The following is a 15,537-nucleotide window of genomic DNA, read 5'->3' as shown; positions in this document are numbered from 1 at the left end:
ACAAACATTTAAAAAATGACATTTGTGCAAAAGGAAACACAAGAACAACGAATGCGCCGATTCGAAAGTTTCTACTTTTGGACAAACCACAAGAAACACCTTAACAACATCAAGCCTATATCTCATCACAAACCCATGCATATACCTGATTGACACGAAATGCAATGTTAACTTGAAAGCACAAAACTCAACTAACATAAAAAAAGTATTTCAGTACAGAGACAGAACATCAACATCATTTACAAGTGCTATCGATCTAATGAGTACGCCATCAGAATAAAACAGTTTAGAGGAACATTAGGGTCACATAAAACATCATCAAGCGTAGTTAACTCACTGCAATATCATGCATACATGTGGCGACATGAAACACTACGTCTAATTTGAATCCACAATACTCTGCTAAAACTGAAAGAAAGGATAAAGAGTGTAAATATCGAGACAAAGCAACGCCATCACTTACAACTTTTATCAAGGTTATCAGCGCGTGATCACAATTACACATTTTTTTTTTTTTTTTGAAGAACGTGAGGTTTCAATCCAATTCAGCAAACGTGAACACTTCGTTTTCACCAATTTGCGAAGAATCTGTGATCTGCATAGACATTCTTTACATTGAAGCCTCTGTGAATTGCGGTAATTTCCCAGAATGTGTATGAAAAATGGCATATGCCTCGAATGCGAAATATACAAGACAGAAAAAAAAAGTCAACAGTGGCCGAACAAAGGCAATTCCAGCCTGGCTGCATACAGAGGTAATTGTGTTACTCGCAAACACGCAAAAAGGCATGATCATGGAACCTCATCGTTTGTATTGATTGATTGATTGATTGATTGATTGATTGATTGATTGATTGATTGATTGATTGATTGATTGATTGATTGATTGATTGATTGATTGATTGATTGATTGATTGATTGATTGATTGATTGATTGATTGATTGATTGATTGAAGATGAGAAGTTGGTTATGAGGCGCGCCGAAGCGGCGACTGCTGACAACCACTTAAAGCCCACACTAAAAGCATCGAATGGAAAGTATATCGAGAATTATACTATTCATACCTATCTTGTTGCGGAATAAATTCAATTCAATTCAATTCAATTCAATCTCAAACACTCTCTACTGCATGAAATCGCCTGCCGTTTTAAAGCTCCCGGCGTTTATGTCGTAAACGTGTGTTAGTTGAAAACCTCAAACACGGTTTATAATTTCTTTTTTTCACCTAACAAACTCAAAAACTCATCAACGCCGCTACAGTAGATATTCATCAGACAGAAAATCTCCGGTCTGCTTTGCATTTGTATCACAGTTCTCGATAGCAACTTGGGCCGTAGATAGGATTCTTGGCGCGTGGAGGAACACTACTTGAGCATTGGGCGCAACGAAATCGCCACCGAATATTTTTGAGAACGTCGGGCCGTAATGCGACTTTGCTATGGGCAGTTCAGTGTGTGTGCATGTCTGTGGATGCACATGTGTATCATCGCTGTGTATATCATAGAGCTCTCATCCAACACCTTGAGTAGCATGTCGGGATGTCAGCCAGGCAAACGTCTCTCCAGCGTTCATTAAAAACAAGCGCCCTCCCCCCCCTTCCTCTCTTCAACACCGTTATTCCATAAGGAGTGGCAACTGCTCCGCACACACCTGCACGGTTTGTCTTATTTTAAATTTTTCGAGCAGATCAGTGCAGCTACGGTGTTGCCGCAAATGGGCCTGGATGATCATCCGATGACAGCCTCCAGCCGGGACTTCATCTTCAACTTAGACTCGTCTCTGCGTCCGTCTGAAATACAGTATATATGCGCAGACGCACTATGCGACCGCTTTAGATTGCGATATATTAATACAAGGAACGGAGGACCGCCGTTCTCCGCCGTTCGCGGCTCGCGTCTTTCAGCGTCCGCTCCACGTTCGCTCTTTCATCTTTCGCTGTGCTCGTTCGCTCTGTTACGCCGCTGACGCCGCCAACGTCCGCCGCAGGAACGGGCGACTAAGAGGTGCGCTCTAAAATATGGTGACACGTCCTTTTTTACGTGGGAACGTCAAGCCGTGCTGGCCTGTGATGGATTGTGAAATGAAGAATATCAACTTTCCCATGAAAGTATGCCTCGTTTCTTGTGGTGTGGTAAAGTGTGCGGCGAAAAACCGCGACGATAGAGAGAGAGAGAGAGTGTGTGTGTTAGCGTGCGCCCGCTATGCGGTGATCGTATGTACCGCGGTGCCATTTGGGCTGTGTGCAGAAAAAGAAAAAGAACTTCGTTTGAGCATGATCTCTCGACGGAAAGGTACGACTATAAATGAGACCCTAGCATGTTTTAGAACACTACAGTGCAAATTGGGCGCAAATTAGTACCTTCACGGCAATGCAGTACACATTTTTGTCCGAAGACCAGTCATTTAAGCGAAGCGTCATTTCGGCACCGTCAAAATGTGCATCTTCTGTGATAAAATGCTCGCTTTCGAAGAGTAACAAGTTTCCGTGCCTGTTTGATCTACGGAAGAGGCACATTCTTACGAAATCGCTACATGCTTACTTAAGGGAACCATGCACTCGTCGACGACGCTACGTTGTTGTGCCGGTAAAACGGGGACGAATATACCCTTTCCAAGAACAGTTCGTAGATGCTGTCACTGACAAAAAAGAAAGCTAGCAAGACGCCGGAATTACGATCGCGGTAGTTGATATACAAGCAGCCCTCCTACGCAGAGAGAACAAGTGGCATGAACGGTGTTACAGTGAATCTGCATATGGCTAGGGCAGTTCCGTCGTCTTCCGTCCGCGAAAAACCCGCCAACTAGCTCTTTGGCGCAACCGCGCTCGTGCCACTTGTCACACGCTCGTCGTCTTCGTTTCCTTCCACAGCTGGCTCCGTTGCCGCTCGTAGCTTAATGGGGGTATGAGTCATTCATTGACAAGAGGAAACAATCGCCGTCATCATCATCATCATCACTATCATCATCATAATCAACAACAACTACCATCATCACCAATGGCTCGAGTATCGCGATCTTCCATGTCTGGCTCCGTTGCCACTCTCATTCCAGCGTAGAATTTCGTTTCTCCTCTGTCGTCGTGATGAGGAGACCACGTTCTTATTTTTTTTTTTAGCGGTGGTATGACGATTGCTTAAGGGGGTATACGAGCCATTAATTGTTACGTGACGGACTTATTTATTAACAGAGGTGATACGAGAATGCGTGTGCATACCTATCATCGCGATGACCACCGATCAGGACAATAAATATGTTCGTACCTTTGTTCAAATTTTGTCAGCTCTGTTTCGTGTGCTAAACAGCTTCGCTGGTCATCCACCTTCACACAGTGGGATGACTTCTCTTTTCTTTTTCTGTTCTGTTTTTTTTTCTTTTTTTTTTCCAGCCAGCGCCCGCTTCGAAGGTGCGGCCGATGGGAGGGGCACTCGCAATGACGTCACAGTGTTTGCAAAAGGCGAGAGGGTGGGAGACAGATATAGCTCTTTTTTTTTCTCTCAGAACTTATCTGGCACGGAAACAAGACGGCGATAAATATAATAGCGATACCTACCGAACGAACCTTACGAAAGGCGGATTCAGGCATTAAGCACTCTCAAGGGCTGTAGCTACCGCTACAAAGCAAAAGCGCGCCAAGGGCTCTTACTGGGCGCACGATAATGGGACTTGGACATCGGCAATGCAGCAGCCGGCCAATACGGGAACAGCCTTCGCGTTTCGTTTCTGTCAAGCACGCCTGTCATCACACGTGACAAAAAGAAAGAGGAAAAGACAAAGAAAGCTGTAGGCGACAATGTCCCGGTCATTCCCTTATAATGCGCTCGCTCAAACGAGTAAATAACGCCCCGACAACGAGCGAACGAACGGGAGGGGGTGAACGGGGGCTGGGAATATAGAGGGGCGGGCCAGAAAACAGAGACACGGCCCGCGCTCAAACGAGGACCGTCAAGATGTTTTCCTTTCCACGGACGCTTGTCTGTTCCGTGCCCGCGCGGCGTCCCCCTTCTTCTTCTCTCTCGGCGTTCCTCACGCCAGCCACGCGCTTTATATACTCCGGCGTTTCTCCAGCGACTCGCGCCGCCTCGCGAGAGGCGATCGAAGGCCCGATACCGCATTTCCTCGTACCTAATCGCATCTTCGCTTCCGTTCCCCACGGCGAGGAAGTTGGCGGATACGGTCGCTCCCATCTCGAAGCCAAACGAAACGATATCACGTCGCTGTCCTCGTCATTGTCGAATTTTTTTTTTTTTTACAAGCAGAAAGACTACCCTGAAGAACCCGCCGCAGCCCCAGAAGAACACAATTACTAGAGCTCAATAACGTTCTCACTCACTCACTCACTCACTCACTCACTCACTCACCGTGGCCGTGGGTGACGTCGTCTCCCATGGCCAGATCTTGGACACGTACGCAAACACTCAAGAAAGTGTACGGGAGGGTGGCCAGTGCAGTAGCTCCATCGCACGCGTAATGATTTGAAAAGGTTCGAATCCCACCGGCGACAAATTGTCTTCTCATCCACTTTCATTTTCCTTTTCCTGCTTATTTCCATATTTCAATTGAAAAGAGCCATTAATTTACCCTATGTCTTCAAGGCTGCATTGTCTGTTGGCTTTCTACGGTTGTAACAGTAGCTTCATTAATAGCACATTCGAACGGTCGCTTCAGAAAGCTGTGCAGAGAAGGATCACAAAGGTCGCGTAACATAACTTTATAGCTGCAACCGGAGAGCTCTGAACCGACGAGTTGAATAAACAAGTATAATGCAGCACAAAGGCACGACCCGTAAGTCTCCGTTACGTCAGCACTGCGTCACCGTAGTGGACCTTAAACACGCATCCTTCCCGGTTTCTTCACCTCGTGTAACGTTCTGACGCAATGAAGTGTGTTGTTTCACTCGTTTTATTGTTTTGTTATTGTTATTATTATCATTTTTTACTTGGCCACTCTCTCTGCTGGTTCAATAGAAATGAGCATTGCATTAAATTGGATACAAGACAGAAGCTGCCCCGTCTTGCTTCTCCCTTTTCAAGCGAAGCATTTTTTGTCTTCACCGTTTACAGTCCTCGTGTGCATCTACCGTAGCATGCGTCCTCTCCCTCTTTCCATCATTCTATTCCAGGTTGCCCTTGAGCCCCGTGTAGGGGTAGCAGACCACATGCCCGTCTGTTTGACCTCCCTGCCTTTCCTTCCTTTGCATTATTTCTCTCTCTCTCTCTCTCTCTCTCTCTCTCTCTCTCTCTCTCTCTACCTTGTCCAATCGCTCAGAACAGATATGCGTCACTGTGACCCGAGGGGATCTAAACCGTTAAGCGGGTCTAAATCTGTGTCGTACGTTTATGTGCGCACACCTCTCATCACACGTCGTAAATCGACAAGAGAGAGAAAGACAAAAAGAAGTCATAAGGGAAAGCCAGGGAGGTTATCCAGGCTGAACATTTATACTTTGCTTTCGTCCTCAAGACATCGCTGTTCCGTGGCATTTACTTAAACGCCTCACTAAGGCTTCGCTTCATATGTGTCAACTTCCGCATGTAGAGCTTGCTTTTCCTTTTGCTAACAACCGATTCTTAAGTATTCATATAAGTAAATAGAAGTAGAATGAGCGGTACAAGAAAAAAAGAAAGCACAGGAAACTGCTACGTTGCATGCTAACCGTACGTGCTATGAATTAGTCGTCGAAGCAGGCTATAGGGAGGTTTAGAATAGGGGTGTACAGCTTAGGGCCGATTTACGCTCAAACCGCCCATCGCCGCACGCCGCACCGCATGCATGCGGTTCGTGAAAAACGGGCGGTCGTCGCGATCGGTCACAAAATTGCATTTACGCTCAAACCGCATGATGCGGTGCGTTTCGCATGCGCCCTCTGGTTGTCCAAATAGGTAGCCAGCAACTGGCAACATGCATCAGCGAGTTGGCAGTCTCGTGTGCTGGCGACCAGCAAAATTTCGCGCCGTGCCAGAATTTTACTATTACGTTTGCTGTGTTATTAGTTATTTTTTTATTATTTAGCTCGAGCGGTTCGAATGCGCCTGCATCCGCACTTCGGTTTGGGGACGCGACGTCTGTTGAAAGCTGGCAAACATTCGGCAGAGCGCAGAGCAACACTGTTCGAAGTCGCCAACTGTCGCCAACAGCAGACGACACTAGCATATTTTTGTCGATGTAGGTTGAAGCTTCCGCATCGTGGTGAAAACGCGACTCCTGCACTGTCACATTCTGTGCTGCATGTGTGGCATTGACGTGGTGACCCACCTTTGGAATACTGTGCAGTCGTCTTACCTGTGCCGCTTTTTTGTTATTTGTTTATTGCTACCGCATAATGTTGCGACAACATAGGTCACTATGTGCTCGGTTGTGTACGGCGCGCTGGCGCACTTTTTGTAGCTGTGCTAGCGAATGCTTGTGTTGTGGACAAGCGACGCACCATCGCTCCTCGGCTGGACGAAGCACCAGCGCGGAGAAACGGGAAGCGGCACCATCCCGAGTCGAGTTCTGAGAATCCTCCGTCGCCCTCAGCGTCTCGGCTACCGGACAGGGACCGAGAGTTTGCCCCCTCGAACACATGCAGCTCTCGCCTGCGTCTTTTGTAGAAAATAAACGCAGTCTGTTTTCTGCCACCAACCGATGCGCACTCCTTTCACGGATGGGGCCAGAACCCGTACGTAACACTGGCGATGAGGCAGGAGTTGCGAAGCGGATAATTTTTCGACCGTGGCTACAGGACGAATGCACGGCGCTGTCGAGCCTTTCTCGGGCAAATCATGGGAATCGTGGATCCAGCGCCTCGATTTTACTTCGTGGCGAGCGACGTCAGCGACGAAGCCGTGTTGAGCCGACACTTTCGAACACCGTGTGCGCGCGCTGATAGTGCCGAAGATCCCGGCAGAAGTCAACTTAAATGATTTAGTGACACTTCTTAGGCGGCGCTTCGACAACAGGACGAGCTTTAGAGCCGGTACGTGTTTCAAAGACCCGACCAACGGCCAGACGAGTCGATCAGCAGCTACGCTGCGGCCCTCGGAACCTTGACAGCCGACTGCAACTTCGGAGCGCTGCCTTCGGCTACAATATCGACGACGTCACCTAACACCCAAACAACCGCTTCAGCGGCGAACCCAACTATGCCGTCCCAAGATGTGATGCTGCGGGACAGGTTCGTCCGCGGCGTCTGGGACGAACATCTTCCGCAGAGGCTGTTCGCAGAAAAAGCCTGACATTTCAATGCGCTGTGGACTTAGCCTTGTCAGCGGAAAGTGCGTCAAGGCATCAGCGAGATATCAAAGGAGTGGCAAACTCGGGGGAAATTAACAGGACGTCGCAAACCAAGCCAGGAGGCAAGCATACGTCAGCGCGACATTGCTATCGATGCGACGGCTTGCACGACCCTGAAACATGCAAATTCAAGACAGCCGAGTGCCGTTTCTGCTCCAAGGAAGGTCACGTCGAGCATGCCTGCATCTCAAAGAAAAAGAAAAACACGGAACCACGCTCTGACAACTAGCAGCTACGGGCACACAGTGCCAAACCACCACCTGTCAGCAAATCCTGCTGCAAGCTGCACACATATAGTGTACGTACACACTGCCCCAAGTCCCTCGTGGACTTGATAGTGGAGGGAAATCCAGTCCAGTTTGAGGTGGACACAGGTGCGGCATGCTCCCTGATAAGCGAGGACACGGACTACAGAAGGTGGAAGAAAAACACTCCGTGGTTTTCATGCGAGCCGCTCGATTTGTGCACATGGTCAGGTAAACAATTACACGTCCTGGGCTCCGCACAAGTTCATGTGATGTTGAGATCAAAGGACTATCTGCTGCCATTGTTGGTTATGAAGGGCACCGGGTGCAACCTCCTAGGAAGAGATTGGTTTTTGGCACTTCAAATTCAGGTGAAGGGGATCAACCACGTTGGAGAGCCAGCACTAGAAATTACAGAGGTCGTGGGATGACACCCAGATGTCTTCAAGGAAGACATTGGAAGCTATACAGGTCCTTTAGTTCACCTGGAACTCGAAGACAGTGCGACAGGAATGTTTTGCAAGGCTCGTCCGATTTCAGTGGCGCTGCAGGCGCTTATGGAACATAAGCTTGACCATCTACAGCCCCAAGGCATCCTAAAACCAACGCAGCATACCAAATGGGCAACCCCATTGGTACTTGTTCAGAAGACCGACGGTACACTCAATGTCTGTGGTGACTATAGGAGTACTGTTAATACTGTTACTGTTAATGCAGCAGCGAAGAAGGCATCTTACCTGCTACCAACTACAGATGAAGTGTTTGCAAACCTACATGGTGGAACCCTCTTCTTAATGTTGGTACTTTATCAAGCATATCAACAACTGAAAGTTGATGAAGAAACAGCAGCACTGCTCACAGTGAACACCACAAAACGACTATTCAGGGTGGAATGCCTCCCGTTCTGAATTTCCGCTGCACCAGCTATCTTCCAGTGCCTGAGGGAGACACAGATACCTGGAATTCCAGGGGTGAGTGTTCACCTTGACGACATCATTGTCAACGGGAATAGTGCAAATGAGCACGCACAGCGTCTGAATCAGGTTCTGTCGAGACACTGAGAAAGGCTTACGCCTCAAGAAAGAAAAGTGCAGGTTCGGAATTACGTCAGTTTAGTTCCTGGGACATCGAATTGATGGCAGTGGTGTTTGCAACACCGAGAAAAAGGTTGAGGCTATACTTCAAGCACCCAAACCATCTAACAAGACATCCCTAAGGGCTTTTCTGGGCCTTATTTCATTTGACGACTGCATTTTGGAGAACAGAGCAATGGTCGTGGTGGAATTGTATAGGCTCCTAAAGAAAAACACGCCCTGGAAGTGGAAGAGCAAGCATCAAGACAATTTCGAGGCACTTAAGGAGATGATTCATGCATCTACAGTGCTCGCTCACTACGACGGGACGAAGCCCCTTCTTTTGTCTGTGGACGCATCGCCGTACGGTGTTGATGCCGTCCTCGCTCGGGAAGATGCTATTTGCTGAGAGGCGCCCATTGCATTCAGTTCATGAACACTGGGAAGTGCCGAAAAGAGCTACTTCCAGCTCAACAAAGAAAGTGCAGCAGTAATCTACAGCATCAGTCATTTTCATAAGTACATAGCTGGCTGGCATGTGACCATAACAGATCGCCAGGCATTGATTTGAATCGTGAGTGAAAGAAAGCAAGTACACCGAGTCTTTTAATCAAGGATTATGCGATGGTGCCTTAAACTAGCAACGTATGATTAGAAGTTGCTGTACAGGCCTGGCCTACTGCACCAAAATGCGGACACTCTAAGCTGACTTTCACTACCGGCACAAGTTGAACCTTATCCCCCAAGAGACGTGCTCATGTTGGGTACCATGCTCAGCTTTGAGCATTCACCGCGTCAACTAACACGAATGACTCGAGAGGACTCAGTTCTGTCCCAAGTGCTGGAGGCTGTTTCAAACGGTGAAGTTCATAAACTGCCAAAAGAACAGTTTTCATCGTGCCGGAAACTGGAGACTGAGCTTTCAGTGCAGGAAGGGTGCCTTGTTAGAGGCTCCCGGATGGTAACTCCAAAACAAAGGCGAGAAACTACCTTCTTAAACTCGCACCTGCAAACCACCATATATTTGTGGTCATGAAGGCATGTGCACGAAGGTACTTTTGTTGGGCAGGCATTGACGCAGATATCGAACGGCTCACTAGAAACTGCAACTTGTTGTCAACACCAAAGGGCACCAGCCAGGGCACCAGTGCCCAAATGGGAATGCACCAGAACGCCTTGGGACACAGTTCACGCAGACTTCGTTGGTCCCATAGAAGGCAGAATGCTGGCTAATTGTTGTGGACACATACAGCAAATTGTTGGAAGTGTGCTCCATGCATAATACACAGTCTGCCACATTGATTGAGGAACTCCGGAACCTTTTCGCAGCTTTTGGGCTCCCCAAAAAGCTTGTGACTGATAACGGGCCATCCTTCGTTTCAGCAGAAGTTGAGAGCTTCCTAAAGAAAAATGGAGCGACCCATGTAACAAGCACACCGTACCATCCTACAACAAATGGCCAAGCAGAAAGGATGGCTTTTGAAACAAAACGAGCATTAGCCAAAAACAAGGACAGAACATTCGCATGTAGGCTGGCCCACTTCTTCTAGAGCAACACACCACCATCTGCACATCAACGGGTGAAATGCCAGCTGCACTTGGGTTCGGGCGTGAGCTGGATACAGCTCTCACGTGCATTCAGCCCCAAGTAAAAGCGAACAAAATCCATACGAACTGCAACAGGGACACAAAGTCGACAGTACTCGCTGTCAGACAAGCAGTTTTCTTTCGAAACTTCGGAGGGAATCCGATCTGGACAGAGGGAACGGTTTTGGAAAAGCTAGGCCATAGATCGTGGCTCATTAAGGGCCCCAACAGGTTGGTGCAATGACAATGTGACCACATCAAGCCCCGTGTTTTGAAACACCCCACAGAAGATTCGGCGACACAGGATAAGGGCTGTACGCTAACCGCGAGCAGTGTCCCGCTCCCATTTATGCTTGGGGTAAAAGCAGATAACTCCACGTCGTCAGAGGCCACTCTCTCAGGAATGCTGAAGCCTTCGCAATCATCGGTGACCAAACCAGAGATTGGCACTGCCCCTGAGACCGTGCCAAACACAACTGCAGAGTCATGCCCGCAGCGGTAACGACACCCTCCGGATCACTAAGACGACTCCATCTGAGAAGGGAGGAAAATGTTGTGTACAAGTGATGCACCACCACTCCTCGGCTGGACAAGGCACCAGTGCAGACGAAACAGGAAGCGACCCTGCCCCAAGTCGACTTCCAAGAATTCTCCATCATCCCCAGCATCTCGGCCACTAGACAGGGACCGAGAGTTTGCCCCCTCGAACACATGCGGCTCTCATCTGCATCTCTTGTAGAAAATAAACTCGGTCTGTTTTCTGCCACCAACCAATGCGCATTCCTTTCACGGATGGGGCCAGACCCTGTACGTAACAGCTTGGAAGAACGTGCATACATGAACACACAGGTGTATCTAAGCCAATGAGCAAGGGATCTGTCACAGCAACAGCGTAGCCTGCTGAAGCGCCGCAGCATTATCTATTAACGTACTCCTATACAGATGGTTCTATTATCACAGAATACAGCTGTGTTGATTGACAAGTCACTTCGTCACTGAGCACGCATGTGAATAATCAAAAGTGGCTTGTTGATTTAGTTGCACTTTGCTGCTGAGGTCTCTTTAGTAGCTGTCAAGTTAATAGTGAGCCTACAATTGCTTACATGATGTAATATGGCATCGCACTTCTGAACAATGATGTAACACCGAATGAACGTACACGAGCACACAGAGCTAGCATTTGTTCATACTATGTTACATCATTATTTCAAAGTGCACTGCCATGTTAAGTCATGACTAAACAACTAGCCATCAGTACGTCCTGAGCAATTGATTACAATTATGACATACATAATAGTGATATGTACATATCACAGTTACTTCTTCAGGCAGAGATGCTTGTCAGATATGTTTTCAAGAGAAGAATGTTTGCATGAAAACAAATATTAATTCATATTGCTGAAAAGACACCCCATATAGGCGTGAATTCACCTAATGTTTACATTTCTTGTTGCTGCTAAAGATGTCCCTGCCAATAGAAGTAGTGTTATGTCATTCATGCCTTAAGAGATGACAGAGGTTTATGGGGCACGCAAGGCAGCAATGCCCATGCATAAAGGCCTGGGTGGCCAATCTGCTGCCCCTTCACTATTTATCCATACCTCTATCAGCATTTAAACAATGTACAGCCTGTGGTCAAAGTGAATACAGGCATGCTTGCTCTCTCAGCAATGGCGACAATCAAGGATGATTGCCTTGAGACCGTTTGCTGCTGTCAACATCATTTATGCATGCATTCTCTTTTTATTCTTTTCCCTAGATAAAAAAGAAGCTTGCACAGTCAGTGAGCTATAGCAAAGGAATGTTATTTGATAGCGTTAGGCATGGCCCTAATCTCATTCATGTAGTGACAACCTAGCTAGCTAATGCACAGCCACATTAAAAAGAAAGAGAAGTGCATAGACTAACAAATAGGTGCACAGTATGTGTACTTCATCTCAAAGCAAAGCAAGATTATCAAGCGACTATAGAGATCTAGATTAAGGGGACACAAGCATTGGGGCCCCCTAGTACTTAGAGCCTCAACGATTGCATCCCCCTGATCTAAAACTCTCTAATAAGCTTTGCAATGAGTGCAGTGATCTTGCATGTGAAATGGTTGACGTAGTAAGTCGTTTTATATTTGCCTTTCTGAATCAGTAACAGCTTAAACAGGTACACGACAATGAAATGAAATGCTGGCTCATATGGTGCACAAGACACAAGCAGGGGAGAACATTTACCATGCCTGCTGTAACACCAATTCCAACATGCAGTAGCTTGTAGGCAATGAATGCATGTTCATTGTGTCAGGGCAACTTGCACCTGCCCCTAATGAAAGAACAGAATGTCTGCATCGTAGACATTAGTTAATTAGCAGCATTTACGGGGCAGCACAAGAAAGTAAGGGAATGTTTGTTGCCATTTTTTGTTTTCATAACCAACAGACAGTTTCTCGGGTGGAGCTTTATGATGAATTCATATTCTGTTCTGTGTAAATCTGTAATGTGGGCATGTTCTATTGTCCAATCACTTCATAAGTAGTCAAATGAATGCAGGTAGCCCCATAAACACTGTGAAACGGAACGCAGAAATTTCCAGTTAAGAAGCCATAGTGACTCACACTCTGTGCTGAACATAAAATAGAAAAAATGCGTAGTGGCAAATTGGGTGCACATTCTCATCTGCCATACAAATCCATATATTACAAGTAATCTTTCACTCGTTCTCGTATTGCTTACAGTTGCACAAACCTTACTGCAGCATCCTCTGTGGAGCAAAATAATCTTGCCAGTCACAGCTACTTGTTAACTCTATTAACATATATTAGCCCCCAGGCTCTCCTGTATTCCTTCATGCATGCTACAATAGCATGGCTGTGCTCAATCACCTCTTTCCATTCCACTGAAATGAAGATGGCATATATTTGTTACCAAAATATTCTCTAAAGCATAACTGTTTATCACTCTAAGCCTCTGAGAAGTAAAGATGGATGTTCAGCCTTGCTGTAGTGGCATTTCATAGGTTCTAACTCACCATCATATTTCTAAACAAGCAATGATGAAATTATATAATCAAGCCATACCATTAGTACAACTGAGGTATTGCTTTCCCAGGGAGTCTCACTGCCATCTCCCCAATTTCGTAAATAATTAGACATGTTGACAACCTCGACATGTTGAAGTTACCTTCACAGCCTGTGTTTTAAAACGACAAATAAACCAGATTAACCAAACAGCCCTTACATCATTCTCTTAGTCACTTGATATACTAACTAGCACATGGCATTATGGTCATAATATATTCTTTTTGTATGTTTGGTGAATTGCGCCAATCATTTTTGTTGCCCTTACAGCCTAGCTGATGCTGTCTTTCTTTATAACAATGAAGCAACAACCTTACTTGGTGCATTGCTGTGAGAACTATAACTAGCTTCACAGTAGCACTGCACATGTACCCTCAGACCACATCATAGACATGCTTCTGTACATACTGGAGGCTAGCCACAATCAGCATAATTTTGAAATCTAGATGAACAGGGTGCAAATTCATGTGTATCAAATAAATGTCTGTTCCATTGAGAGGCTGTGTGTATGCGAATAGTTATCAGTTCACTATACTTATGGCAGAAGAACAGAATACACAGAACAACAAAATCAAGTTCTCTCTGAAAAGCTGCTTTTTGCCACTATTATATGCAGCAAAGTAAGACTTCAGAAAGCACAAATATGGGTTAGAACGACAGAAAGTTGAGCTATTTGGTAAGGATTCATTATGCAAAAAAGAGGTGAGGTGTGCAGACAGGAAACAAGAGTAGAGAAGTCCACTTCTCTGCTCTTGTGTCCTGTCTGCATGCCTCACCTCTTTTTTACATCACAAATATGGCTTGGGCGCATCTTCGTGCATTGTGAGGTGGGCGAATGTTAATTTTTTGCAAACAGAAATTGAACAAAAATAGTAAGTGTCAAATATTGAATAGTGACACGACGACGTGAGTACTTGTAGTAGCAATATTTATTTCCATATATTTAGGTACTACATCTTAACCAACTAGTGCAAAATAGAGCTAACTATTGGGGACAAAGGATAAGTTTTAAATGCAAGGCTACTAATGTTATATAAAAAAAAATACTTGAATAGTGTATCAACAACTTTACAGCCTCGTTGCAAAGAAGCTTTCCAAGAAATAATGGCTGCTGTATGAAGAGCTTCCAAAAATGCAAAATAAATTATTTCCAAAAAAAACATGAAAGTTGTAGAAAAAACAAACATAATGAAGGGCCAATGTTTTGCAGACACATGTAAAAGGACTTGCTGCAAGGAAAACAACACAGACTTGTCACATAAAAGATAAATCTGCTAGATCGAGATGGGTGGTTGGCTTTAGGCAAAAAAAAGCCTATTGGAAAGTTTTGTGCCAATATGGCTAAAAGATACATTCGTTACCGTGCTTGCCTTTGGAAGGCTGCATACTCTTGTTCACCTGCAAGTACTTGTCACATATTCGTTGTTAAAAAACTTCCAATTTATATATTGACACAAAAGCCTCCTCTGATCACGAAAAAAGAATAGTATTGTCATATAGTATACATTAACATTTAGAACATCAGGCTACTATTTTTCACATTATGCAAATACTCATGAAAGACAAAACTGCAAGAAACAGCATAACACTTTGGCATAATCCGTAACTGATTATATCAATGAGTTTCCCATTTCATGAGGCAAACTTGCATAGGGCAGATTGGATGTGATATCTGTGATTCAGAGATGCGTTATCGTATCTGAGCACAAGTATTATACAACTGATCATTGTGGGAATAAAGAAATAACAGGCATTGATTACCAGTATGTCATCATGTCACTTCTATCTGAAAAGTGACTATCATATCAAGTCAAACTTGCAACTGGCAAACTTGCATTGGGAATGATGTTTATGTGCCCATATATGTGGGCCCCACGAACCGTTGCTTTAAGTTATGACCAGTGTCATGTCATTCCTGTATGTAAATGTGGTTTTGCACTATACAACTATAAAACTTTTGATCAGCATCCTAGTACATTTCCTTGAATTTGCACCGCAGGCTTTCTGTCGCAACACCCTCTTCGCACCCATGATAAATGCTGCAGTCAGTAAAATAGAGCTTTAGATTATTTCCTAAACTGCTTTCATTCCAGCAAGTAGATGCCGAGCAGACGCTGCGCCGCAAGTGAAAATTTATGAGGGCGTTCATACCTGCTGTTTATTAAGGTGGCTGCAAGGTAAATGAAGGGAAAGTGTACAGGTTAAGCGAAGCTTTGCTGTTGCATGCACGTAAACAAGGCTTCTGGTTATGGCGTCAAAACATTTTTTTCGTCAATCCTCCAACAATGGAGCATG

General features: G+C 45.6%; 1 protein-coding gene across 9 annotated transcripts in view; it reads right to left on the bottom strand.

The window, feature by feature from the left end:
* The window catches only part of sif (still life), a 305,006-nt gene that overhangs the window by 237,237 nt on the left and 52,232 nt on the right, over positions 1 to 15,537 (bottom strand). The gene's annotated exons all lie outside the window — the stretch shown is intronic.

The sequence above is a fragment of the Dermacentor andersoni genome, chromosome 6, assembly GCF_023375885.2.
Source record: "Dermacentor andersoni chromosome 6, qqDerAnde1_hic_scaffold, whole genome shotgun sequence".
NCBI lineage: Eukaryota > Metazoa > Arthropoda > Arachnida > Ixodida > Ixodidae > Dermacentor > Dermacentor andersoni.
This window is presented reverse-complemented; position numbering and strand designations above follow the sequence as displayed.